This window comes from Blennius ocellaris (assembly GCF_963422515.1).
Source record: "Blennius ocellaris genome assembly, chromosome: 17".
In the NCBI taxonomy this organism is placed as follows: domain Eukaryota; kingdom Metazoa; phylum Chordata; class Actinopteri; order Blenniiformes; family Blenniidae; genus Blennius; species Blennius ocellaris.
The window spans coordinates 12,014,663-12,023,655 of record NC_137666.1 but is presented as its reverse complement, the minus strand read 5'-3'; positions in this window follow the sequence as shown (position 1 = coordinate 12,023,655).

The following is an 8,993-nucleotide window of genomic DNA, read 5'->3' as shown; positions in this document are numbered from 1 at the left end:
GGTACTTAGCATTCATGTGGGTGTTGAAAGGATCTGCTGCTAATGTTTTGATGTGTGATACCATGACACACTGTTAGAAATCTTTGCCAAAAATCAAAGTATGGCCCATAATAGCAGTGATAAGCAAGAGTGCGAGACATTTGGCTCAAGGCACAGGTGGGAAGGGCTACATCCATCTTGTTCAAAGGGCAGCGTCCTCATAAATCCCCCCCTCTTTTTAAGGATGTTTTCTATGTGAGATCAGAGGCAGAGACGGATATTTAGTGTGTCTCATAGAATTGTGCGTGTACGTGTGTGTGAGAGACCAGGCCCAGCCATCCACTCAGCAACGGTACTAAATCAAAAGAATAGGGCCCCTGCCTTTTAGATGACGGGTGAAGCTGAGCTCCCATCATGAGGTAACAGTAATGAAGCATACTTACTGAGGATGCCGCAGCAGCATCGGGGAGAGGGGGGTGCATTAAGACCCTCTGTTCTTTGTCACACCTGGCACACTATTTACCATCCCATGTGACTGGAGGTATAAAGACAAGCCTAATGCAAAAATGGATTACACATGGCATCTTTTACATTTGTAAGTTGTGTGACGCTAAATTCATCAGCTTAAAAAGAAAAAGGTTTCAGTTACAACTTCCAGGAAAATCATCAAATTGAGTGCTGTCAAGGACGCCCATCATTTCCGTGTCATTCTTGACAGGATATAGATCACGAGATAGCAATTCTGTCTTAGTTTTTGCAGGATTGTTCAGCACGATTTGGCCTACAGGCCTCATCATCTTGTTTAATTATTTTGATTAAACCAGACGAAAAGCTGTAGGTGCTGCACTTTACACCCCTCATCAGAGGATATTAGCTAGATTAAAGCATCTTTAATGAACAGCGTCATTACGTTGTGCGCTTGTGGGTGTATTAAAGCTTGAGAAAGACTAATTTCCCAAAAAGTATCTAAGGAGTGAGCAAAGGAGGTGGATGTCACAAACCGAAGCTATTGTCTAAATCCTCTCCAGCCTGCTACTGTCAAAGCAGCACTTCACCTAAACCTACAATATCAAGCTGCAATCACAAAGAATAGTTGCTTAGATCTCTGTAAAAAGGGTGTCAGTGACGACACCTGCCACTCACTGACTCACAGTCATTGGGCCGTGCATTAAAACGTCATCTTGCTTATGCACTCAAGCAGTTATTATCAAAAACATACATCATTCCGGTGTCGGAGCCAATTACCAGATGACGCAAGTGCAGCATATTTCATGTGATGGTCTAATACTTGTGCCATGAAAGGGCTTTTTTTAATCAGAGGTGGGCAAATACGATGTCTTGGGAGAATGGAAGAAGGCTGTTGATTTGATGGGAACAAGCAATCTCCATTTCTCTGTGAAAGAGACTATGAGGAGGAAACGCAGCTCTAAAGCCCGTTATTGATTCCAGTAACACCCTAATTCTATGAGTCAGATGAACAAATTAACATCACCTTGCAGCTAAACAATGTATCTCAATTAGATCCTTTCTTTTGTGTCTGATGCCATGAGTTTATTCACCCGGTCCCAAGAGTGGTGTGGCACTGCAGGCTTTCCAAAGAGGTGTATTTTGTGTTTATTTTATCCAGTAAGAAAAAGTTTTAAAAGGCTCTCTTGGGATCTAAACAGACCTTGAAATGCATCCAACTTTTTGTGGCTTTTTAGGTCACTAGAGTTCGGGGAGAAATTCAAAAGAAATAAAACACAGTTGTTCCTAAACAATTCATCACATGTTCAGCAGATATTTTGCTCAGCTGCTTATCGTGATGAGCACAATGCCCAGTGGTGTTGTGGGTCAGCGCTGTTGTGTGGAGCTTGCTTGTTCTTCCTCTATGTATTTTCTACATACAAGTGCATTCAAAAAATAAAACGTTAATAAAAGTTTTTCAGTTACGTTCACAGTCATGATATTGTTGTCAGGTGTTTCCCTGTAAAATACCTTGAAACAAATGTGTTGTATTTGGCACTATATACATTTTTTTTAAAGTTAATTAAATTGAAGTGTTAAACAATTATATTTTTGGTCAAGTTTTCATCATGGATTTCTGTTAATATAATAGGGGTGGGGGTGGGGGGGGCACAAATCTTATGAAATATTCCAATAATTTTTAACATTCCCCACAGTACTGTAATATGTGGGGGATGTTAAATTTATAGGAGAATCATGGTTTGAAAAAGCATAACAAGGTTGTTAAAATGTGGCTGCTGACAAGATTTTTAAATATGTTTCAAAACTGGCAAATTGATTAAAATCAAAACTCCCATTAAAACATTGCATCATCAGCTAATATTTTAGGCTTTGCAGTTGAATTGGCTTTCCCTGACTTTTACCTTCTACATTTGACCAAAGGTCAAATTGCAAAATGGTTGAAAGAGGTGTAAAAGCGTCTATTTTCAAACGCACTCGGGATTCACAGTTCAAATCGGGAAAACGTTATATGTAACAACAGCACAAGATGCATGTATTCTGTTGGAATTGGTCAACTTTTTGTGAAAATGTTCAGACAAATCACAATGTAACGCTCATGTAAAGGCGACACAAAAATTCACACACATTTACGTCCCCATGTGCCTCTGAAGTGACAGTTTGATAAGATGTGCTGAAGCAGCTTGGCACATATTAGCATACCCAGCACCTCGTCGCTGAGCTGTCACTCTCCACTGGACAGGACTTGAGTTGAAGTGTTACATCCTTTGGATCTCTGGGGCAAAATTTTACATCTTCCTTTTCCCTTCCTTTCCTTTCCTTTCCTTTCCTTTCCTTTCATTTCCTTTCGTTTCAGATGGATTAATCCTCTCCCTTATTGAAATTGGCAACACTATCCACCTCTTTCAAGCAAGGTCACCCTCACCTTGCACAGACATTATTAATCAGAAAAGTCACACTTCACTTTCAATGTGAATGCAAGAGACATTGAGGATCACATCATTCACACATTTTTCAAATGTGGCTTATGTTGGCTGGCAACATGCCAATAAACAGATTGCATTGTTTTCAACTGTTCTTTTTCTTCTAATTCCCAGTGGACGAGACACAAAGTGTTCCTGGCACACACAAAAAAGAAAAAGAAAGTCTATTAGCAAATAGAGCAGGGACGTGAGATACCATCACTTGAGACACTTGTGAAGAAGCATCTTAATTCCCAGTGTGAAATGTCGTATTAAGAGCTTCACACTTGTGATTGAACTACCCAAAGACACATTTTAATGCCCTCAGTGACCAAGCAGACGCTGGATTTCTCACAAGACCATCACCCAAAAGTCTCATAATCAAAACAATTTAGCAGATTTATCTTTTCTTTTCTTTTTTTCACTGGAGTCATTTAGCCTGTAAAAGAAAAGGTAAAACAACAGTTGAGTGGTTCACTTTAATGGAATTGTGAAGGTGATCTTTAAACATTCACTTTTCCTTCAGGTCATTCTAACATGACAGAAAAAGCCTCTTTTTAAAAAAGAAAACTGTTTACTGAAGATTTTGTCAACAAAAATAAATGTTAATACAATTGGAGTTTTTTTTAGGAACTAAATATTTTTGCTAATTCATTGTAATCCATTGTGTTACATAGTGAATCTGAAACTCGCAGGATAAATACATATACAAAGAGACTTTTCTGTGTAAATATCACAACACATTTAGATCTTTCATCAATTCCAGCAGCTATGTGTTTGGTCCAGACTGAAATAGTCTCAGCATTTGAGTATTTGTGCAAACATATAGAGTTATTTGATACAATTTCAACAAAGAATGAACATTAAAAGATGATTCCAGTTTGTTTTCAACATGTTGTCGTTAAGAAATTAACTTGCAGGGCCACTAATGCAATTTTTAGTTTTAGTTTTCTTAATTTTCTTTTCTTTTTTTTTTAGGCTGACTGAAGGCAAACAGATATTAGACAGCTGGTAAGATGCTGATACTAATTAGCATGAGGGATTCCCCAACGGGGGGGGGGGGGGGGGGGGTACGTGCTGGCTGACAGCTGATTGTGTTTAGAGTGGGGAGCTTGAGTCTGGCTGGTCTCAACTTCCTTCTTTTCTATTCTTCAGATCACCAGTGTGTGTTAAAGCTGTCCAGCAACCGTAGCGGTCTGAGGGTCACACATATCAAATAAACCATAAGAATCCTTGTAGAATAAAGCTCAGACATGCAAATCTCTTTATTGATTTTAGTTTGACTAAGAGTTAGTATGTCCTCGTGGCGTTTGTCTTTAAATCTTACTTTAAATGTATGTAAATGATGCTCTGAGAGGGGGTCCACGGTCTTTATTGAAGGTAATGTGAAGGCAGCATCCATGTCAGATGTTGGGAACTCCTGCTAATGGGTGAAAGTGCCTTAAAATGGCAAATGGATTTCACTTATGAAGCACTTTTCTTGCTGCTTCAGCAGTCCCAAGGCACTTCACATTAAGGGACACACATGCAGACACGCAAGGGGCCATTGGACGACGGTCTCCTCCACCAACTGAGTCACAGCGCCCCGCATAATAAATGTATAATAAGACATTTAAGCTTTTCTGCCTGTCGCTCAGCAGCACAGCAGTGACTGCAGAGATAATTTATCTTTTAAGCTGCTTCTTGCCGTCTTTCTCCATGTGCCTCCATTCTTTGTCTCTTTTCATTTATACGTTCAAACTTGAATGATGTACAACCATCTTGATAATGGTTTATTGTCCATGATACAGTGTTACTGCAGCCTCACATGTAAACGAGCTAAAGTGATTCCCGTGGGGAACGCGGCTTGCTGATCCGGTCGGAGAATCCTAAGGAGAGTTATTATTAGCTCCATTCCAGGTGACTAATGTCTGTGTTTACCTTCACTCAATATCAAAGAAACACATTTAGAATGACTTGTAGAAAACAGATGTGATTCTGAGTGGTTCTGCTAAATATTGTGCATACGATGCTACTCCACATTTTTTCCTGCAACGGTGTTGAAAGAGCCACAGCCACAATGAAGGACACAATAATAGGACTAAAAAAGGAAGGGACTGTTGAAAAAGTCAATACACAAACTGGTTCTCCTTAAATACCACCAAAATGTCAAAGCTTTTTCTTATTTCTAACCATTTGTCTAATTCTGAAATTTCTCCAGACGTTTGTACCGACAATCTTCCCTTGGGATTATGAACTCCAACTATAACTTAGGTGATACATTAGGCAACTATCACACCATTTTATTGTAACATTTTAACTTTGACCTTAATTGTGCATGGAACAGGAATGTACCTGGTAGAATCTCCAGTAGCTTTTGTTGCTAATAAGCAAATTAAGGATTATCTGCATCTCGGTTTTTGTGAATTGTGTCATGCCCCTATGTTAACAATTGCATCTTGGCCAGCATTTTGAGATTAATTTAAAAATGTATTTACTTACATGTGGATCCAGATATAGTCTAGAGGGTGACTGCTGAATACTTGTTTATAAGGTAACTCCAACACTGTGTTTTAGCCAACAACATTCTGTGTGTTACCTATACCTATTTCTTTTAGTGACTCAATACACCATCTGGTGGTGCAAACCTGTATTGCAACACTAAATGAGCTGGAGAAGATTAGAAGACTTGTGTTTTTTTTTGTATGTTTATCAGGCAAACTGGTATCTTTGAGATAAACTCAGGACTGTTGTTTTCCATCATTTACGACTCTAATAATTCCCCATTCAGTGAAAGTATAACATGTTGCTGTTTAATCTTTAAAATGCTACAATTACATTGATCTGTGATATAAAACATAAAAAACTAAATTATATTGAAATAGCTCTTCCCATTACACATAGGCGCATACTGAAGTGATGAAAAATAAACATACTGTCTAATTGTAAATAAACTGTAACTGATTTAGTTTTTGGATTAATGAATTAAAATGAGCTCTCTGCAGATTGACATTGCTGAATCAAAAAATAAAAATCTTACCATTTGATTGCCATGAAACATCAATATATCTGTGTGTTATTGTGCATAACTTGTAATGCCTCAAATAGTTTTGCTATATTCATCATAATTTCAGGCTATGGATCATGAAAATGAAAAATAGAATGTCCTAAAATTTGATATTTATTAAGATCAGAGGTTGATCCCATTATATTGACAAATAACCATAATGATCACATTTAAAATTAAGAAAAAAAAATATAAACAATATTTTAGATTATTAAGAATGTAGAAAAAGTATTTATCTTTGGGGGGATTTCATGGAGCACCTTGTGAAGTTAATGTTTAATGATACATCTAAAACTTTCTGCAGAACTGTTCCTGTTTGTTCAGCAAAAAGCACGTGAATGTGGAGCGATGTCGCGGCACCGCAGTGAGTCCAGGTGATTTCTAAACAGCCGGTGCCCGTGTCAGAATGACAGATGGCGCTGTTTAAACTCGGCATCAATCTCACCTGATCCCTCAGCAGTGACTGGTGATGTCTTGCCAGCGGGTTATATTTGCCGGGAGCAATGACAGGGTGATTCAAACGAAGAAAAGATTGAGCTGAAACATCTTTTCGGGTGATCAGCCACCGCGTGTAAAGTCAAAAGCTTGCATTAAAGTGCTGAGATTTCCAGAGAGCAAGTTTTCACTTGACACCTACAATAATTGATGAATTGATTCTGTGCAACGTGCATCAGGCAGTGAGGGCAACCATTTTGCAATGATACAGAAACGTTAATAGTAGCTTATTTTATTTATTTATTTTTACAAAAGGAGCCTTGTGTATGTGGTTTACAACATCTCTAAATATTCCTACATCAACCATTTATTAAAAATAACAGGCTTTAAAAGTCCTTCTATCAACAATGTAAAATCACAGATAATAAGAGATTATTGTGTGTCGTAACTCCTCTTTACATGGCACAGTAGACACATTATTCCAGAATTATTATATTTACTCCAGTGTATTAACATTTGAACAGTTATGGTGCTTCAAAGCTGCATTTATATCTTTACAGCATCACCAAGCCCAGTAGATATATTAGATGACTGAGCAGAGTGCCACCTCTATCTATTTCTGTCTAGCCCTGTGTCTAATATCAGTCTTGTCATATGAAAAAAAAAAAGTACATAATATGACAGAAAAAACTACTTCCTGACATTAAAACTCATATTTTGATGGGTATTTTTTTATCCTAATCCACTTTCCCTTTGGGGCACAAAACAGTCAAAACAAAGGCTAAACATCAATAAGCAGACTTGAGAAACAGATTCAAGCCCACCAGCTGTAATATTTGTGTGGATGCAGTACATTGTCAGTTGTGAAAAGCATTAAAGAAAATGCATCTTTGGCAGTGAGGTAATGCTCGAGTTTAGGGTAAAGTTACTGTATCCCAGTTGGGACGAGGACTAGTTGCCATGGAGACGGCAGCCTCCAGCATCTGCAGTAACGCAAAACTAATTAACTGAACAGTGGAAATGTTAAAGGTACAGCTTCATACACAGTAACATTTTATTTGAAAGTAGGCGCCACGTCCCCACTCACATAACTATACATTTACTACATAGTTACAGCTGGTCAGTTGTTTTAAACTTTTGGAAACATACATGTACCATTTTCCCATCTCTGTCTATAAATATCTGTGCTCACTGAAGGAAACGGCTGCTTTATCAGGTTTGGATGGAGATCCAGCATTTTCTCGGCGCTACCACCAGCAACCGGAATCAAGACAGAGCATATGCTGGTATGAGCAACATAACCAGCATAATTAATGCAAGTCACATCAGCATTTATGGAGCTGGTGTGTAACAGTTCAACCAGGAGTTCTCAAAGCGTGGGAGGATGAGCCTGCCCTCGATACGCATCCCCTGGATTGCAGTAATTCATGGTTGAAATGCCTGATTTCCTTAAATATCATAACATATAGTATAATCATGAACTGCATTGGGATGCAATAAAACACATGATTTGTCACGTGGTCAGAGGTTTTTTTATTTGAAAGTTACTAGATCTTACAGTATAGTCTACTTTAAAATTTCCCCATAACACTTTTGCCAAAAAAGTGTTGTAGTTTTACCCTCCACTAATTCTCCTGCTCTGCCACCAAGCTATCTGACAACCCTCAAAAGAGCCTCGCCCCACACTTTGAGAAATACTGAGTTAAACCAGCATGAACCAGCAAACAAACAAATCCTTACTTTTCAGTAAATCAGGAACTTTCAACAGCTCATTATTCAAAGTCATTTACACACTGCGTTTGCAGAGAGGATCAACTATCAAGATACGTGAATAAAGACAGAAGGCTACGTGTTCAATTCAATTTGTGCTTCTAATTCTATTTTGTTAACGTGTAGATATTATCGAAACATAACTGGACAGACTGTAACACTACAGGTTGATTCGCTACCGATACCCATCTGTTATTACTGTAGGTATTTGACTCTGTTGGATTCATTTATAATGAGGTGACTTGTGTGTGAGCACTGCAGAAAGCGTGTTTGTGAGATTTTAAGTGGATTTAAGGTACTGTAATGAAGGGAGTATTCTGTTCTTTGTTTCTTATTGGTTAGATAGTTTAGAAACTCACTGATGATCAGTGAAGATCCTGAGTTCCATCCACCTAAATGAACTCTAATGTCACGAGCCTCAGTGCTGCCTAACATGAAAATAATACTGGTACTATGTAAATCTTTTAACATTTAGCCTCTCTGTTCAGTCGCATAATTAAACAGTACTGCTCTAAATTGCTTTGCAACTATCTGCTGGATGTTTCAGATGCCCCGGTTCAACCCGAATCTCAAGCCCCATTTAATCTCCATTCTACTCCCTGCATTACCATCGAGGGTGTTGTCTGAGCAGAAACATGGAAACAAACTTAGGCAAAAAAAAAAAAAGTTCCCTTGATTAATGGTTGAGAGCAGTTTGTTGTTTCTGCTCCTGACTAAAGAGTTGTTGTCGTGCACACATGCTTCCTCTTAAACTTCTGGCCGTTCAAAAGTGCTTCTTGCTGACAAATGCAGCCAAATCCACATCTTTCTCTTCGATGAAGAAATATAGTAGTCCA